This window comes from Colletes latitarsis, unplaced genomic scaffold, assembly GCF_051014445.1.
Source record: "Colletes latitarsis isolate SP2378_abdomen unplaced genomic scaffold, iyColLati1 scaffold0039, whole genome shotgun sequence".
NCBI classification, from domain to species: Eukaryota; Metazoa; Arthropoda; class Insecta; order Hymenoptera; family Colletidae; genus Colletes; species Colletes latitarsis.
Genome location: NW_027488389.1, coordinates 410,001 through 429,305, shown reverse-complemented (window position 1 = coordinate 429,305; position 19,305 = coordinate 410,001).

The window sequence follows — 19,305 nt, the reverse complement described above, 5'->3', positions numbered from 1 at the left end:
AGACCTAACCCAGTCCTAACCCAGACCTAACCCAGACCTAACCCAGTCCTAACCCAGTCCTAACCCAGACCTAACCCAGTCCTAACCCAGTCCTAACCCAGACCTAACCCAGTCCTAACCCAGTCCTAACCCAGACCTAACCCAGTCCTAACCCAGTCCTAACCCAGACCTAACCCAGACCTAACCCAGACCGAACCCAGACCTAACCCAGACCTAACCCAGTCCTAACCCAGACCTAACCCAGACCTAACCCAGTCCTAACCCAGTCCTAACCCAGACCTAACCCAGTCCTAACCCAGTCCTAACCCAGACCTAACCCAGTCCTAACCCAGTCCTAACCCAGACCTAACCCAGTCCTAACCCAGTCCTAACCCAGACCTAACCCAAACCTAACCCAGACCGAACCCAGACCTAACCCAGCCCTAACCCAGACCTAACCCAGACCTAACCAAATCCAGTACTAACCCAGACCTAACCCAGTCCTAACCCAGACCTAACCCAGTCCTAACCCAGACCTAACCCAGACCTAACCCAGTCCTAACCCAGTCCTAACCCAGACCTAACCCAGACCTAACCCAGACCGAACCCAGACCTAACCCAGACCTAACCCAGTCCTAACCCAGACCTAACCCAGACCTAACCCAGTCCTAACCCAGTCCTAACCCAGACCTAACCCAGACCTAACCCAGACCGAACCCAGACCTAACCCAGACCTAACCCAGTCCTAACCCAGACCTAACCCAGACCTAACCCAGTCCTAACCCAGTCCTAACCCAGTCCTAACCCAGACCTAACCCAGTCCTAACCCAGTCCTAACCCAGACCTAACCCAGACCTAACCCAGACCTAACCAAATCCAGTACTAACCCAGACCTAACCCAGTCCTAACCCAGACCTAACCCAGTCCTAACCCAGACCTAACCCAGACCTAACCCAGACCTAACCCAGACCTAACCAAATCCAGTACTAACCCAGACCTAACCCAGTCCTAACCCAGACCTAACCCAGTCCTAACCCAGACCTAACCCAGACCTAACCCAGTCCTAACCCAGTCCTAACCCAGACCTAACCCAGACCTAACCCAGTCCTAACCCAGTCCTAACCCAGACCTAACTCAGACCTAACCCAGACCTAACCCAGACCTAACCCAGTCCTAACCCAGTCCTAACCCAGTCCTAACCCAGAAATAACCCAGACCTAACCCAGACCTAACCCAGTCCTAACCCAGTCCTAACCCAGTCCTAACCCAGACCTAACCCAGACCTAACCCAGACCTAACCCAGACCTAACCCAGTCCTAACCCAGACCGAACCCAGACCTAACCCAGACCTAACCCAGTCCTAACCCAGACCTAACCCAGTCCTAACCCAGACCTAACCCAGACCTAACCCAGTCCTAACCCAGTCCTAACCCAGACCTAACCCAGACCTAACCCAGACCTAACCCAGACCTAACCCAGACCTAACCCAGAAATAACCCAGACCTAACCCAGACCTAACCCAGTCCTAACCCAGTCCTAACCCAGTCCTAACCCAGACCTAACCCAGTCCTAACCCAGTCCTAACCCAGACCTAACCCAGACCTAACCCAGACCTAACCAAATCCAGTACTAACCCAGACCTAACCCAGTCCTAACCCAGACCTAACCCAGTCCTAACCCAGACCTAACCCAGACCTAACCCAGTCCTAACCCAGTCCTAACCCAGACCTAACCCAGTCCTAACCCAGACCTAACCCAGACCTAACCCAGTCCTAACACAGTCCTAACCCAGTCCTAACCAAGTCCTAACCCAGAACCTACCCAGTCCTAACCCAGACCTAACCCAGACCTAACCCAGTCCTAACCCAGTCCTAACCCAGTCCTAACCCAGACCTAACCCAGACCTAACCCAGACCTAACCCAGACCTAACCCAGTCCTAACCCAGACCGAACCCAGACCTAACCCAGACCTAACCCAGTCCTAACCCAGACCTAACCCAGTCCTAACCCAGACCTAACCCAGACCTAACCCAGTCCTAACCCAGTCCTAACCCAGACCTAACCCAGACCTAACCCAGACCTAACCCAGTCCTAACCCAGACCTAACCCAGACCTAACCCAGTCCTAACCCAGTCCTAACCCAGACCTAACCCAGACCTAACCCAGACCGAACCCAGACCTAACCCAGACCTAACCCAGTCCTAACCCAGACCTAACCCAGACCTAACCCAGTCCTAACCCAGTCCTAACCCAGTCCTAACCCAGACCTAACCCAGTCCTAACCCAGTCCTAACCCAGACCTAACCCAGACCTAACCCAGACCTAACCAAATCCAGTACTAACCCAGACCTAACCCAGTCCTAACCCAGACCTAACCCAGTCCTAACCCAGACCTAACCCAGACCTAACCCAGACCTAACCCAGACCTAACCAAATCCAGTACTAACCCAGACCTAACCCAGTCCTAACCCAGACCTAACCCAGTCCTAACCCAGACCTAACCCAGACCTAACCCAGTCCTAACCCAGTCCTAACCCAGACCTAACCCAGACCTAACCCAGTCCTAACCCAGTCCTAACCCAGACCTAACTCAGACCTAACCCAGACCTAACCCAGACCTAACCCAGTCCTAACCCAGTCCTAACCCAGTCCTAACCCAGAAATAACCCAGACCTAACCCAGACCTAACCCAGTCCTAACCCAGTCCTAACCCAGTCCTAACCCAGACCTAACCCAGACCTAACCCAGACCTAACCCAGACCTAACCCAGTCCTAACCCAGACCGAACCCAGACCTAACCCAGACCTAACCCAGTCCTAACCCAGACCTAACCCAGTCCTAACCCAGACCTAACCCAGACCTAACCCAGTCCTAACCCAGTCCTAACCCAGACCTAACCCAGACCTAACCCAGACCTAACCCAGACCTAACCCAGACCTAACCCAGAAATAACCCAGACCTAACCCAGACCTAACCCAGTCCTAACCCAGTCCTAACCCAGTCCTAACCCAGACCTAACCCAGTCCTAACCCAGTCCTAACCCAGACCTAACCCAGACCTAACCCAGACCTAACCAAATCCAGTACTAACCCAGACCTAACCCAGTCCTAACCCAGACCTAACCCAGTCCTAACCCAGACCTAACCCAGACCTAACCCAGTCCTAACCCAGTCCTAACCCAGACCTAACCCAGTCCTAACCCAGACCTAACCCAGACCTAACCCAGTCCTAACACAGTCCTAACCCAGTCCTAACCAAGTCCTAACCCAGAACCTACCCAGTCCTAACCCAAACCTAACCCAGACCTAACCCAGACCTAACCCAGTCCTAACCCAGTCCTAACCCAGACCTAACCCAGTCCTAACCCAGACCTAACCCAGTCCTAACCCAGAAATACCCCAGACCTGACCCAGACCTAACCCAGACCTAACCCAGCCCTAACCCAGACCTAACCCAGACCTAACCCAGACCTAACCCAGAAATAACCCAGACCTAACCCAGACCTAACCCAGACCTAACCCAGACCTAACCCAGTCCTAACCCAGACCTAACCCAGTCCTAACCCAGACCTAACCCAGACCTAACCCAGACCTAACCCAGACCTAACCCAGAAATAACCCAGACCTAACCCAGACCTAACCCAGTCCTAACCCAGAAATACCCCAGACCTGACCCAGACCTAACCCAGACCTAACCCAGCCCTAACCCAGACCTAACCCAGACCTAACCCAGACCTAACCCAGAAATAACCCAGACCTAACCCAGACCTAACCCAGTCCTAACCCAGTACTAACCCAGTCCTAACCCAGACCTAACCCAGTCCTAACCCAGACCTAACCCAGACCTAACCCAGTCCTAACCTAGACCTAACCCAGTCCTAAACCAGACCTAACCCAATCCTAACCCAGTCGTAACCCAGACCTAACCCAGTCGTAACCCAGACCTAACCCAGTCGTAACCCAGACCTAACCCAGTCGTAACCCAGACCTAACCCAGTCGTAACCCAGTCCTAACCCAGTCCTAACCCAGACCTAACCCAGACCTAACCCAGACCTAACCCAGTCCTAACCCAGTCCTAACCCAGACCTAACCCAGTCCTAACCCAGACCTAACCCAGACCTAACCCAGTCCTAACCCAGACCTAACCCAGTCCTAACCCAGTCCTAACCCAGTCCTAACCCAGTCTTAAACCAGTCCTAACTCAGACCTAACCGAGACGTAACCCAGACCTTATCCAATTCAGTCCTAACACAGTCCATATTCATTTTTTTTTTTTTTTTTTTTTTTTTTTTTTTATTTCTGTTTTAGATACCGAAGGAGATCCTTGGATAGGCACCCATGCCTCAGAAGAATATATGGGTAGTTTGGGAATCTGACTCACCATACCCCACAAGTGTCTCATCCGTCTTTACTCATTCAGACACCACTCATGCCAACAAGCATCCCGGGACGCAGGCGAAACTGCTCTCCGCATTACTTCACCTAACCAATTCTAAACTAGCCCTAACGCAGTTCCAATACAGTCATTACAAAATGGGCTAGGTCTGGGCCAGTGTTGCGGGGGTTTGGGGCGCGCAGACCCCAGTCAGCAAAACGAATTCAATATGATGCTGTTCAATTTAATATGATACCGCTATTACAAAGGGGGTTAGGTCTGGGCTAGTGTAGCGGGGGTCTGGGGGGCGCAGACCCCTGTCAGCAAAACGAATTCAATATGATGCTGCTCAATTTAATTTGATACCGCTATTACAAAATGGGTTAGGTCTGGGCTGGTGTAGCGGGGGTTTGGGGGGCGCAGACCCCAGTCAGCAAAACGAATTCAATATGATGCTGTTCAATTTAATTTGATACCGCTATTACAAAATGGGTTAGGTCTGGGCTAGTGTAGCGGGGGTTTGGGGGGCGCAGACCCCAGTCAGCAAAACGAATTCAATATGATGCTGTTCAATTTAATTTGATACCGCTATTACAAAATGGGTTAGGTCTGGGCTAGTGTAGCGGGGGTTTGGGGGGCGCAGCCCCCCATTCAGCAAAACGAATTATGTACGATGCTGTTCAATTTAATATGATACCACTATTACAAAGTGGGTTAGGTCTGGGCTAGTGTAGCGGGGGTCTGGGGGGCGCAGACCCCTGTCAGCAAAACGAATTCAATATGATGCTGTTCAATTTAATTTGATACAGCTATTACAAAATGGGTTAGGTCTGGGCTAGTGTAGCGGGGGTTTGGGGGGCGCAGCCCCCCATTCAGCAAAACGAATTATGTACGATGCTGTTCAATTTAATATGATACCACTATTACAAAGTGGGTTAGGTCTGGGCTAGTATAGCGGGGGTCTGGGGGGCGCAGACCCCAGTCAGCAAAACGAATTCAATATGATGCTGTTCAATTTAATTTGATACCGCTATTACAAAATGGGTTAGGTCTGGGCTAGTGTAGCGGGGGTTTGGGGGGCGCAGCCCCCCATTCAGCAAAACGAATTTAGTACGATGCTGTTCAATTTAATATGATACCGCTATTACAAAGTGGGTTAGGTCCGGGCTAGTGTTGCGGGGGTCTGGGGCGCGCAGACCCCAGTCAGCAAAACGAATTCAATATGATGCTGTTCAATTTAATATGATACCGCTATTACAAAGGGGGTTAGGTCTGGGCTAGTGTAGCGGGGGTCTGGGGGGCGCAGACCCCTGTCAGCAAAACGAATTTAGTACGATGCTGTTCAATTTAATTTGATACCGCTATTACAAAATGGGTTAGGTCTGGGCTAGTGTAGCGGGGGTTTGGGGGGCGCAGCCCCCCATTCAGCAAAACGAATTAAGTACGATGCTGTTCAATTTAATATGATACCACTATTACAAAGTGGGTTAGGTCTGGGCTATTGTAGCGGGGGTCGGGGGGGCGCAGACCCCAGTCAGCAAAACGAATTCAATATGATGCTGTTCAATTTAGTTTGATACCGCTATTACAAAATGGGTTAGGTCTGGGCTAGTGTAGCGGGGGTTTGGGGGGCGCAGCCCCCCATTCAGCAAAACGAATTTAGTACGATGCTGTTCAATTTAATGTGATACCGCTATTACAAAGTGGGTTAGGTCCGGGCTAGTGTTGCGGGGGTCTGGGGCGCGCAGACCCCAGTCAGCAAAACGAATTCAATATGATGCTGTTCAATTTAATATGATACCGCTATTACAAAGGGGGTTAGGTCTGGGCTAGTGTAGCGGGGGTCTGGGGGGCGCAGACCCCTGTCAGCAAAACGAATTTAGTACGATGCTGTTCAATTTAATTTGATACCGCTATTACAAAATGGGTTAGGTCTGGGCTAGTGTAGCGGGGGTTTGGGGGGCGCAGCCCCCCATTCAGCAAAACGAATTAAGTACGATGCTGTTCAATTTAATATGATACCACTATTACAAAGTGGGTTAGGTCTGGGCTATTGTAGCGGGGGTCTGGGGGGCGCAGACCCCAGTCAGCAAAACGAATTCAATATGATGCTGTTCAATTTAATTTGATACCGCTATTACAAAATGGGTTAGGTCTGGGCTAGTGTAGCGGGGGTTTGGGGGGCGCAGCCCCCCATTCAGCAAAACGAATTTAGTACGATGCTGTTCAATTTAATATGATACCGCTATTACAAAGTGGGTTAGGTCCGGGCTAGTGTTGCGGGGGTCTGGGGGGCGCAGCCCCCCAGTCAGCAAAACGAATTTAGTACGATGCTGTTCAATTTAATTTGATACCGCTATTACAAAATGGGTTAGGTCTGGGCTAGTGTAGCGGGGGTTTGGGGGGCGCAGCCCCCCATTCAGCAAAACGAATTAAGTACGATGCTGTTCAATTTAATATGATACCACTATTACAAAGTGGGTTTGGTCTGGGCTAGTGTAGCGGGGGTCTGGGGGGCGCAGACCCCAGTCAGCAAAACGAATTCAATATGATGCTGTTCAACCCCTCGGGAATTTTTAATTTCTGTTTTATTCACCGTAATGCTCATGGAACGTACTTTCATATTCTTGTTTTTTGCTTCACGAAAATTTTTGTACACTAATTACTTTTTAATAGGAAAACGTGCAACGGCAAACTCCTTCCTAGGGTCACTGGGAAGATGACATTGACAAAATATGTTAAGATCAGCCGCCCCTATGCGTAAAGTATGTCGTTTTTCCATTTTTTCGATCCGGAGCGACACCAACATTGTGTTGCAATTTTAAACTGCGCGGTTAAACGGCGGGCCAAACAGTCGGTGGTTTATGCAACAGCAACCATCAAACTAGTAGGAGAATACACGCCCGTGATAGTATAGGAGATTCCCACTGTCCCTATCTTTTTTTTTATCTCGGACATATATATACCGGCTTATCGTCAATAACTCGAAAACCAGCACGTTAAGGCCAATTTTCGTCTATACGATTCTTATGCAGTTTTAGATTCTCTACACGGTCCACTGATCGTTTTATTTTTTTGTCGAATTTTGAGAATTTTTTTTTTTTTTTCTCGAAAACGAGCTCGACGACCTGCACTTTTGACGACGCCATCGTGTTCCCCGGATTTTTTCCTGCAAGATAGCGTGTCTATTTTTTGTCCTACGACGATTTTTGACGCCGGAGCGGTGTTTCGGAGCAGAGCGGACTTAGAAACTTTCGCGCGTCGACCGCCGGACCGATCGCTCCAGGCTGTTTTTCGTCAATAACTCGAAAACGAGCACGGTAACGCTCGTTTTCGCCCGTACGATACTTGTACCGTTTACCGATGGCTACCTGGTAGATGGTTTTTTTTTTTTTTATCTCGAATTTTGAGAGCTTTTTTAATTTTTTCCACAAAAACGAGCACGTGAACGCCAATTTTCGTCTATACGATTCTTATGCAGTTTTATATTCTCTACACGGTCCACTGATCGTTTTATTTTTTTGTCGAATTTTGAGAATTTTTTTTTTTTTTTCTCGAAAACGAGCTCGACGACCTGCACTTTTGACGACGCCATCGTGTTCCCCGGATTTTTTCCTGCAAGATAGCGTGTCTATTTTTTGTCCTACGACGATTTTTGACGCCGGAGCGGTGTTTCGGAGCAGAGCGGACTTAGAAACTTTCGCGCGTCGACCGCCGGACCGATCGCTCCAGGCTGTTTTTCGTCAATAACTCGAAAACGAGCACGGTAACGCTCGTTTTCGCCCGTACGATACTTGTACCGTTTACCGTTGGCTACCTGGTAGATGGTTTTTTTTTTTTTTATCTCGAATTTTGAGAGCTTTTTTAACTTTTTTCTCAAAAACGAGCACGTGAACGCCAATTTTGGTCTATACGATTCTTATGCAGTTTTAGATTCTCTACACGGTCCACTGATCGTTTTATTTTTTTGTCGAATTTTGAGAATTTTTTTTTTTTTTTCTCGAAAACGAGCTCGACGACCTGCACTTTTGACGACGCCATCGTGTTCCCCGGATTTTTTCCTGCAAGATAGGGTGGCGATTTTTTGTCCTACGACGATTTTTGACGCCGGAGCGATGATTCGGAGCAGAGCGGACTTAGAAACTTTCGCGCGTCGACCGCCGGACCGATCGCTCCAGGCTGTTTTTCGTCAATAACTCGAAAACGAGCACGGTAACGCTCGTTTTCGCCCGTACGATACTTGTACCGTTTACCGTTGGCTACCTGGTAGACGGTTTTTTTTTTTTTTATCTCGAAGTTTGAGAGCTTTTTTAATTTTTTCCACAAAAACGAGCACGTGAACGCCAATTTTCGTCTATACGATTCTTATGCAGTTTTATATTCTCTACACGGTCCACTGATCGTTTTATTTTTTTGTCGAATTTTGAGAATTTTTTTTTTTTTTTCTCGAAAACGAGCTCGACGACCTGCACTTTTGACGACGCCATCGTGTTCCCCGGATTTTTTCCTGCAAGATAGGGTGGCGATTTTTTGTCCTACGACGATTTTTGACGCCGGAGCGATGATTCGGAGCAGAGCGGACTTAGAAACTTTCGCGCGTCGACCGCCGGACCGATCGCTCCAGGCTGTTTTTCGTCAATAACTCGAAAACGAGCACGGTAACGCTCGTTTTCGCCCGTACGATACTTGTACCGTTTACCGTTGGCTACCTGGTAGACGGTTTTTTTTTTTTTTATCTCGAAGTTTGAGAGCTTTTTTAATTTTTTCCACAAAAACGAGCACGTGAACGCCAATTTTCGTCTATACGATTCTTATGCAGTTTTATATTCTCTACACGGTCCACTGATCGTTTTATTTTTTTGTCGAATTTTGAGAATTTTTTTTTTTTTTTCTCGAAAACGAGCTCGACGACCTGCACTTTTGACGACGCCATCGTGTTCCCCGGATTTTTTCCTGCAAGATAGCGTGTCTATTTTTTGTCCTACGACGATTTTTGACGCCGGAGCGGTGTTTCGGAGCAGAGCGGACTTAGAAACTTTCGCGCGTCGACCGCCGGACCGATCGCTCCAGGCTGTTTTTCGTCAATAACTCGAAAACGAGCACGGTAACGCTCGTTTTCGCCCGTACGATACTTGTACCGTTTACCGTTGGCTACCTGGTAGATGGTTTTTTTTTTTTTTATCTCGAATTTTGAGAGCTTTTTTAACTTTTTTCTCAAAAACGAGCACGTGAACGCCAATTTTGGTCTATACGATTCTTATGCAGTTTTAGATTCTCTACACGGTCCACTGATCGTTTTATTTTTTTGTCGAGTTTTGAGAATTTTTTTTTTTTTTTCTCGAAAACTAGCTCGACGACCTGCACTTTTGACGACGCCATCGTGTTCCCCGGATTTTTTCCTGCAAGATAGGGTGGCGATTTTTTGTCCTACGACGATTTTTGACGCCGGAGCGGTGTTTCGGAGCAGAGCGGACTTAGAAACTTTCGCGCGTCGACCGCCGGACCGATCGCTCCAGGCTGTTTTTCGTCAATAACTCGAAAACGAGCACGGTAACGCTCGTTTTCGCCCGTACGATACTTGTACCGTTTACCGTTGGCTACCTGGTAGACGGTTTTTTTTTTTTTTATCTCGAAGTTTGAGAGCTTTTTTAATTTTCTCCACAAAAACGAGCACGTGAACGCCAATTTTCGTCTATACGATTCTTATGCAGTTTTATATTCTCTACACGGTCCACTGATCGTTTTATTTTTTTGTCGAATTTTGAGAATTTTGTTTTTTTTTTCTCGAAAACGAGCTCGACGACCTGCACTTTTGACGACGCCATCGTGTTCCCCGGATTTTTTCCTGCAAGATAGCGTGTCTATTTTTTGTCCTACGACGATTTTTGACGCCGGAGCGGTGTTTCGGAGCAGAGCGGACTTAGAAACTTTCGCGCGTCGACCGCCGGACCGATCGCTCCAGGCTGTTTTTCGTCAATAACTCGAAAACGAGCACGGTAACGCTCGTTTTCGCCCGTACGATACTTGTACCGTTTACCGTTGGCTACCTGGTAGATGGTTTTTTTTTTTTTTATCTCGAATTTTGAGAGCTTTTTTAATTTTTTCCACAAAAACGAGCACGTGAACGCCAATTTTCGTCTATACGATTCTTATGCAGTTTTATATTCTCTACACGGTCCACTGATCGTTTTATTTTTTTGTCGAATTTTGAGAATTTTTTTTTTTTTTTCTCGAAAACGAGCTCGACGACCTGCACTTTTGACGACGCCATCGTGTTCCCCGGATTTTTTCCTGCAAGATAGCGTGTCTATTTTTTGTCCTACGACGATTTTTGACGCCGGAGCGGTGTTTCGGAGCAGAGCGGACTTAGAAACTTTCGCGCGTCGACCGCCGGACCGATCGCTCCAGGCTGTTTTTCGTCAATAACTCGAAAACGAGCACGGTAACGCTCGTTTTCGCCCGTACGATACTTGTACCGTTTACCGTTGGCTACCTGGTAGATGGTTTTTTTTTTTTTTATCTCGAATTTTGAGAGCTTTTTTAACTTTTTTCTCAAAAACGAGCACGTGAACGCCAATTTTGGTCTATACGATTCTTATGCAGTTTTATATTCTCTACACGGTCCACTGATCGTTTTATTTTTTTGTCGAATTTTGAGAATTTTTTTTTTTTTTTCTCGAAAACGAGCTCGACGACCTGCACTTTTGACGACGCCATCGTGTTCCCCGGATTTTTTCCTGCAAGATAGGGTGGCGATTTTTTGTCCTACGACGATTTTTGACGCCGGAGCGATGATTCGGAGCAGAGCGGACTTAGAAACTTTCGCGCGTCGACCGCCGGACCGATCGCTCCAGGCTGTTTTTCGTCAATAACTCGAAAACGAGCACGGTAACGCTCGTTTTCGCCCGTACGATACTTGTACCGTTTACCGTTGGCTACCTGGTAGACGGTTTTTTTTTTTTTTATCTCGAAGTTTGAGAGCTTTTTTAATTTTTTCCACAAAAACGAGCACGTGAACGCCAATTTTCGTCTATACGATTCTTATGCAGTTTTATATTCTCTACACGGTCCACTGATCGTTTTATTTTTTTGTCGAATTTTGAGAATTTTTTTTTTTTTTTCTCGAAAACGAGCTCGACGACCTGCACTTTTGACGACGCCATCGTGTTCCCCGGATTTTTTCCTGCAAGATAGCGTGTCTATTTTTTGTCCTACGACGATTTTTGACGCCGGAGCGGTGTTTCGGAGCAGAGCGGACTTAGAAACTTTCGCGCGTCGACCGCCGGACCGATCGCTCCAGGCTGTTTTTCGTCAATAACTCGAAAACGAGCACGGTAACGCTCGTTTTCGCCCGTACGATACTTGTACCGTTTACCGTTGGCTACCTGGTAGATGGTTTTTTTTTTTTTTATCTCGAATTTTGAGAGCTTTTTTAACTTTTTTCTCAAAAACGAGCACGTGAACGCCAATTTTGGTCTATACGATTCTTATGCAGTTTTAGATTCTCTACACGGTCCACTGATCGTTTTATTTTTTTGTCGAGTTTTGAGAATTTTTTTTTTTTTTTCTCGAAAACTAGCTCGACGACCTGCACTTTTGACGACGCCATCGTGTTCCCCGGATTTTTTCCTGCAAGATAGGGTGGCGATTTTTTGTCCTACGACGATTTTTGACGCCGGAGCGGTGTTTCGGAGCAGAGCGGACTTAGAAACTTTCGCGCGTCGACCGCCGGACCGATCGCTCCAGGCTGTTTTTCGTCAATAACTCGAAAACGAGCACGGTAACGCTCGTTTTCGCCCGTACGATACTTGTACCGTTTACCGTTGGCTACCTGGTAGACGGTTTTTTTTTTTTTTATCTCGAAGTTTGAGAGCTTTTTTAATTTTTTCCACAAAAACGAGCACGTGAACGCCAATTTTCGTTTATACGATTCTTATGCAGTTTTATATTCTCTACACGGTCCACTGATCGTTTTATTTTTTTGTCGAATTTTGAGAATTTTGTTTTTTTTTTCTCGAAAACGAGCTCGACGACCTGCACTTTTGACGACGCCATCGTGTTCCCCGGATTTTTTCCTGCAAGATAGCGTGTCTATTTTTTGTCCTACGACGATTTTTGACGCCGGAGCGGTGTTTCGGAGCAGAGCGGACTTAGAAACTTTCGCGCGTCGACCGCCGGACCGATCGCTCCAGGCTGTTTTTCGTCAATAACTCGAAAACGAGCACGGTAACGCTCGTTTTCGCCCGTACGATACTTGTACCGTTTACCGTTGGCTACCTGGTAGATGGTTTTTTTTTTTTTTATCTCGAATTTTGAGAGCTTTTTTAATTTTTTCCACAAAAACGAGCACGTGAACGCCAATTTTCGTCTATACGATTCTTATGCAGTTTTATATTCTCTACACGGTCCACTGATCGTTTTATTTTTTTGTCGAATTTTGAGAATTTTTTTTTTTTTTTCTCGAAAACGAGCTCGACGACCTGCACTTTTGACGACGCCATCGTGTTCCCCGGATTTTTTCCTGCAAGATAGCGTGTCTATTTTTTGTCCTACGACGATTTTTGACGCCGGAGCGGTGTTTCGGAGCAGAGCGGACTTAGAAACTTTCGCGCGTCGACCGCCGGACCGATCGCTCCAGGCTGTTTTTCGTCAATAACTCGAAAACGAGCACGGTAACGCTCGTTTTCGCCCGTACGATACTTGTACCGTTTACCGTTGGCTACCTGGTAGATGGTTTTTTTTTTTTTTATCTCGAATTTTGAGAGCTTTTTTAACTTTTTTCTCAAAAACGAGCACGTGAACGCCAATTTTGGTCTATACGATTCTTATGCAGTTTTATATTCTCTACACGGTCCACTGATCGTTTTATTTTTTTGTCGAATTTTGAGAATTTTTTTTTTTTTTTCTCGAAAACGAGCTCGACGACCTGCACTTTTGACGACGCCATCGTGTTCCCCGGATTTTTTCCTGCAAGATAGGGTGGCGATTTTTTGTCCTACGACGATTTTTGACGCCGGAGCGATGATTCGGAGCAGAGCGGACTTAGAAACTTTCGCGCGTCGACCGCCGGACCGATCGCTCCAGGCTGTTTTTCGTCAATAACTCGAAAACGAGCACGGTAACGCTCGTTTTCGCCCGTACGATACTTGTACCGTTTACCGTTGGCTACCTGGTAGACGGTTTTTTTTTTTTTTATCTCGAAGTTTGAGAGCTTTTTTAATTTTTTCCACAAAAACGAGCACGTGAACGCCAATTTTCGTCTATACGATTCTTATGCAGTTTTATATTCTCTACACGGTCCACTGATCGTTTTATTTTTTTGTCGAATTTTGAGAATTTTTTTTTTTTTTTCTCGAAAACGAGCTCGACGACCTGCACTTTTGACGACGCCATCGTGTTCCCCGGATTTTTTCCTGCAAGATAGCGTGTCTATTTTTTGTCCTACGACGATTTTTGACGCCGGAGCGGTGTTTCGGAGCAAAGCGGACTTAGAAACTTTCGCGCGTCGACCGCCGGACCGATCGCTCCAGGCTGTTTTTCGTCAATAACTCGAAAACGAGCACGGTAACGCTCGTTTTCGCCCGTACGATACTTGTACCGTTTACCGTTGGCTACCTGGTAGATGGTTTTTTTTTTTTTATCTCGAATTTTGAGAGCTTTTTTAACTTTTTTCTCAAAAACGAGCACGTGAACGCCAATTTTGGTCTATACGATTCTTATGCAGTTTTAGATTCTCTACACGGTCCACTGATCGTTTTATTTTTTTGTCGAGTTTTGAGAATTTTTTTTTTTTTTTCTCGAAAACTAGCTCGACGACCTGCACTTTTGACGACGCCATCGTGTTCCCCGGATTTTTTCCTGCAAGATAGGCTGGCGATTTTTTGTCCTACTCCCATATTCGTGTCTTTTTGCTTAACGAAATCTTCTATATACTAATAACTTTTTAATAAAAAAACGTGCGACGGCAAAATCCGTCTTAGAGTCACTGGGGTGGTGACATGACAAAATATGTTAAGATCAGCCGCCCCTATGCGTAAAGTATGTCGTTTTTCCATTTTTTCACCCCGGAGCGACACCAACATTGTGTTGCAATTTTAAACCGCGCGGTTAAACGGCGGGCCAAACAGTCGGTGGTTTATGCAACAGCAACCATCAAACTAGTAGGAGAATACACGCCCGTGATAGTATAGGAGATTCCCACTGTCCCTATCTTTTTTTTTATCTCGGACATATATATACCGGCTTATCGTCAATAACTCGAAAACCAGCACGTTAAGGCCAATTTTGGTCTATACGATTCTTATGCAGTTTTAGATTCTCTACACGGTCCACTGATCGTTTTATTTTTTTGTCGAATTTTGAGAATTTTTTTTTTTTTTTCTCGAAAACGAGCTCGACGACCTGCACTTTTGACGACGCCATCGTGTTCCCCGGATTTTTTCCTGCAAGATAGGGTGGCGATTTTTTGTCCTACGACGATTTTTGACGCCGGAGCGATGATTCGGAGCAGAGCGGACTTAGAAACTTTCGCGCGTCGACCGCCGGACCGATCGCTCCAGGCTGTTTTTCGTCAATAACTCGAAAACGAGCACGGTAACGCTCGTTTTCGCCCGTACGATACTTGTACCGTTTACCGTTGGCTACCTGGTAGACGGTTTTTTTTTTTTTTATCTCGAAGTTTGAGAGCTTTTTTAATTTTTTCCACAAAAACGAGCACGTGAACGCCAATTTTCGTCTATACGATTCTTATGCAGTTTTATATTCTCTACACGGTCCACTGATCGTTTTATTTTTTTGTCGAATTTTGAGAATTTTTTTTTTTTTTTCTCGAAAACGAGCTCGACGACCTGCACTTTTGACGACGCCATCGTGTTCCCCGGATTTTTTCCTGCAAGATAGCGTGTCTATTTTTTGTCCTACGACGATTTTTGACGCCGGAGCGGTGTTTCGGAGCAGAGCGGACTTAGAAACTTTCGCGCGTCGACCGCCGGACCGATCGCTCCAGGCTGTTTTTCGTCAATAACTCGAAAACGAGCACGGTAACGCTCGTTTTCGCCCGTACGATACTTGTACCGTTTACCGTTGGCTACCTGGTAGATGGTTTTTTTTTTTTTTATCTCGAATTTTGAGAGCTTTTTTAACTTTTTTCTCAAAAACGAGCACGTGAACGCCAATTTTGGTCTATACGATTCTTATGCAGTTTTATATTCTCTACACGGTCCACTGATCGTTTTATTTTTTTGTCGAATTTTGAGAATTTTTTTTTTTTTTTCTCGAAAACGAGCTCGACGACCTGCACTTTTGACGACGCCATCGTGTTCCCCGGATTTTTTCCTGCAAGATAGCGTGTCTATTTTTTGTCCTACGACGATTTTTGACGCCGGAGCGGTGTTTCGGAGCAGAGCGGACTTAGAAACTTTCGCGCGTCGACCGCCGGACCGATCGCTCCAGGCTGTTTTTCGTCAATAACTCGAAAACGAGCACGGTAACGCTCGTTTTCGCCCGTACGATACTTGTACCGTTTACCGTTGGCTACCTGGTAGATGGTTTTTTTTTTTTTTATCTCGAATTTTGAGAGCTTTTTTAACTTTTTTCTCAAAAACGAGCACGTGAACGCCAATTTTGGTCTATACGATTCTTATGCAGTTTTATATTCTCTACACGGTCCACTGATCGTTTTATTTTTTTGTCGAATTTTGAGAATTTTTTTTTTTTTTTCTCGAAAACGAGCTCGACGACCTGCACTTTTGACGACGCCATCGTGTTCCCCGGATTTTTTCCTGCAAGATAGGGTGGCGATTTTTTGTCCTACGACGATTTTTGACGCCGGAGCGATGATTCGGAGCAGAGCGGACTTAGAAACTTTCGCGCGTCGACCGCCGGACCGATCGCTCCAGGCTGTTTTTCGTCAATAACTCGAAAACGAGCACGGTAACGCTCGTTTTCGCCCGTACGATACTTGTACCGTTTACCGTTGGCTACCTGGTAGACGGTTTTTTTTTTTTTTATCTCGAAGTTTGAGAGCTTTTTTAATTTTTTCCACAAAAACGAGCACGTGAACGCCAATTTTCGTCTATACGATTCTTATGCAGTTTTATATTCTCTACACGGTCCACTGATCGTTTTATTTTTTTGTCGAATTTTGAGAATTTTTTTTTTTTTTTCTCGAAAACGAGCTCGACGACCTGCACTTTTGACGACGCCATCGTGTTCCCCGGATTTTTTCCTGCAAGATAGCGTGTCTATTTTTTGTCCTACGACGATTTTTGACGCCGGAGCGGTGTTTCGGAGCAGAGCGGACTTAGAAACTTTCGCGCGTCGACCGCCGGACCGATCGCTCCAGGCTGTTTTTCGTCAATAACTCGAAAACGAGCACGGTAACGCTCGTTTTCGCCCGTACGATACTTGTACCGTTTACCGTTGGCTACCTGGTAGATGGTTTTTTTTTTTTTTATCTCGAATTTTGAGAGCTTTTTTAACTTTTTTCTCAAAAACGAGCACGTGAACGCCAATTTTGGTCTATACGATTCTTATGCAGTTTTAGATTCTCTACACGGTCCACTGATCGTTTTATTTTTTTGTCGAGTTTTGAGAATTTTTTTTTTTTTTTCTCGAAAACGAGCTCGACGACCTGCACTTTTGACGACGCCATCGTGTTCCCCGGATTTTTTCCTGCAAGATAGGGTGGCGATTTTTTGTCCTACGACGATTTTTGACGCCGGAGCGATGATTCGGAGCAGAGCGGACTTAGAAACTTTCGCGCGTCGACCGCCGGACCGATCGCTCCAGGCTGTTTTTCGTCAATAACTCGAAAACGAGCACGGTAACGCTCGTTTTCGCCCGTACGATACTTGTACCGTTTACCGTTGGCTACCTGGTAGACGGTTTTTTTTTTTTTTATCTCGAAGTTTGAGAGCTTTTTTAATTTTTTCCACAAAAACGAGCACGTGAACGCCAATTTTCGTCTATACGATTCTTATGCAGTTTTATATTCTCTACACGGTCCACTGATCGTTTTATTTTTTTGTCGAATTTTGAGAATTTTTTTTTTTTTTTCTCGAAAACGAGCTCGACGACCTGCACTTTTGACGACGCCATCGTGTTCCCCGGATTTTTTCCTGCAAGATAGCGTGTCTATTTTTTGTCCTACGACGATTTTTGACGCCGGAGCGGTGTTTCGGAGCAGAGCGGACTTAGAAACTTTCGCGCGTCGACCGCCGGACCGATCGCTCCAGGCTGTTTTTCGTCAATAACTCGAAAACGAGCACGGTAACGCTCGTTTTCGCCCGTACGATACTTGTACCGTTTACCGTTGGCTACCTGGTAGATGGTTTTTTTTTTTTTATCTCGAATTTTGAGAGCTTTTTTAACTTTTTTCTCAAAAACGAGCACGTGAACGCCAATTTTGGTCTATACGATTCTTATGCAGTTTTAGATTCTCTACACGGTCCACTGATCGTTTTATTTTTTTGTCGAGTTTTGAGAATTTTTTTTTTTTTTTCTCGAAAACTAGCTCGACGACCTGCACTTTTGACGACGCCATCGTGTTCCCCGGATTTTTTCCTGCAAGATAGCGTGTCGATTTTTTGTCCTAGCTCAATTATTAAGGAAGTTACGGTTTCTTGATTTTTCGGTATGTTCGAACTGGTCTTTTAGGCGGGCGCTCGGTCGCGCGGTGCTTTCGCATCGACCGACGTACCGATCGGCGGCGACGGTTTTTCGTCTATATCTCGAAAACTAGTACGCTAACACATATTTTGACCTATATGATATTTGTTCAGTGTAATTTTTTCTATCTGGTAGGCTGGTTTTTTTTTTTTTATCTCGAATTTTTTGAACGTTTTTGTTTTTTTCTCGAAAACTAGCGCGACGACCGATATTTTTAACTACGGTTTTGAATTCGTCTAATTTTTGCCTACAAGATAGCGTGTCGAGTTTTTGTCCTGCGACGATTTTGACCATTTTTTCATTTTTTTCTCGAAAACGAGCACGGCAATCTATATTTTTAACGACGGCATCGTGTTCCCCTGCTTTTTTCCTACAAGATAGCGTTTTTTTTTTTTGCCCTAGCTCAATTATTAAGGAAATTACAGGTGTTGGTTTTCGCTCTAAGTTATAACAGGCCGTTCGGGCGGGCGGTTGGGTCGCGCGGTTCCCCCCATAAGCGGCCGTGCGTAAGCCCGTGCGTCGCCGGCGTTCCGGCGGGCGCCTCGGTACCTATAAGAGAAGCGACGGTCCGGTCGAGTCGGTCGGGGCAGCGTCGAGCGTACGGCTATTCTTCGACCTCGGTTGAGAAGCAGTCGTCGCTCCTCGGGATTTCATCCTGACTGTTCTGTATCGTGCTCGTTCCAGACTTTCTCCACACTGCATTGCCACGAGTCGGTGTCTTTGACCGAATGGCTCTTGAAGTGGTATAAGCGTCTCGAGTGACGTTGGTGACTTGTATACGTTTAAAATATGTATACTCGTACTATCCGAGCATCAACTCTTCAGTCCGAGCGATTGAAAATTTTGTGAAAACCATAAACTGGCACTACACTCTACGGAGCGTAGCTTAAAAGGCAAAAATTGTATGGAACTACGGTTCGTACTCTGGAAAGTGAGCAAAGAATGAAATACAGGTGTCTGACCTCGACATAACAGTACGGCGCCGAATACGTGCTTTCTCGACCAGCACATACGCGCTTTCTCGTTTTTGTCCAGCATGAATGCTTAGTCTTCGGGCCTGGCAATACGTGCTTCCACGATCGATGCCCAGCGTGAATAAGTGCCCGAGATGTTCAGCATGAGCGCAGCTCTACGTACTTTGTCGTTGTGGGATACCATTATACAATAATGTTCTGTTGTGAAGTAAAATACGAAACGAGAGAGTTTGGTGGTGACTCTGTCGAGAAAAAGCAAATATAAACGAGAGAGTTGGTGGTTTCTCTGTCGAGAAAAAGCAAATATAA